This window comes from Myotis davidii, unplaced genomic scaffold, assembly GCF_000327345.1.
Source record: "Myotis davidii unplaced genomic scaffold, ASM32734v1 scaffold543, whole genome shotgun sequence".
Lineage (NCBI taxonomy): Eukaryota > Metazoa > Chordata > Mammalia > Chiroptera > Vespertilionidae > Myotis > Myotis davidii.
Window position 1 is genome coordinate 231,776 of NW_006294117.1, and position 1,217 is coordinate 232,992.

A 1,217-nucleotide genomic window follows, 5' to 3' on the forward strand; every position below is an offset into this window, starting at 1 on the left:
TCCCTCTGTGGGGGTGGTGTGTGGCTGTGTGTGAAGACTCTCTGAGCTCTGGATGGTGTCTGCATTTAGCTGGTGTGTGTCCGTGTTGAGGGAAGCTGAACTTGTGCCTGGGTCTCTGATGTATGTTTCTAAGTACAGTACATCTTTGTGGGAGTATGATTACAGGTGACATGGAGTGAACCAGCCCCACTGAGCTGTGTGTGTGTGTGTGTGTGTGTGTGTGTGTGTGTGTGTGTGTGTGTGACTGGGAAGGACACAGTCCCCGCCCTCTCCCCCAGCTCTGGGTCCAAGATCCCTTGGACCTGCCAGTGACTGCCAGGGAGAGAGACAGGGAGGAGCGAGGGAGGCTGGTTGGATTTCTCCCCCTGCTCCAGGTAACAAACTGGCCAGACTTCTACACATTTCTGAGGCTGCAGCCCAGGGGTGCGGGCCAGGGAGGGACTATCCACGCCCACGCAGCCCCCTCCCACTCCAGGGTCTGGCTTAAGCTACACCCAACCTTGAAGCCACCTGCCCATCTAGTCCCTGTGTCTGTGTGTCCTGCGCCTGCCATCAGGTGAGTAGGGCCCTGGGCCCAGGGGAATAGGGGACCCTGAGGACAGGTGGGCTTGTGGGCAGGAATCCTTCAGAACCCTCAAAGCATGGAGTGGAGAGCTTGGAAGGCTGGAGAATGAAGAGAGGGCAGATCCAGGAGACCCAGAAGAAGGGGAAGGATAGCTAAGTGGGAGGGTGGGAGGCCGGGGTAGCTGTGCAGGAGAAGGGGCCAGCTTGAGGCCGGAGGTTGCAGGAGGGAACCTGGGGGTCTGGAGGCTTGAGGATGGCTTCCTAGGGCTTCAAACGGGAGTGCAGGGGTGGAGGAAGGGCAGAGACTGGGAGCTAGGGGAGGGGGGACAGGTGGGATCTGAGAAAGGAATGGGGTGGGGCAGCCTGAGTCCCCCGGGAGTAGGGGAAGCTGTAGATGCAGCCCAGGTAAGGGGATGGGATGGGATTGGGTAGAAGGCAACTCGGTTGACTCAAGAGTTTGAGAGGTGGAGGCTGGTGAGGGCCTGAGGAGGTAAGTGCAAGATGTGGGGTGCAGGAGTCCAGAAAGGGGGTGGCCTGCGGGGGAAGGCTTGGGGAGGGCGGCAGCGGGAGACGGGGCTGAGCAAGGCTGGGAGAAGGCTGGACCGGGAGGTGGCTGGGCCGGGGCAGGCAAGCTGAGCTGAGTCAGACGTCCA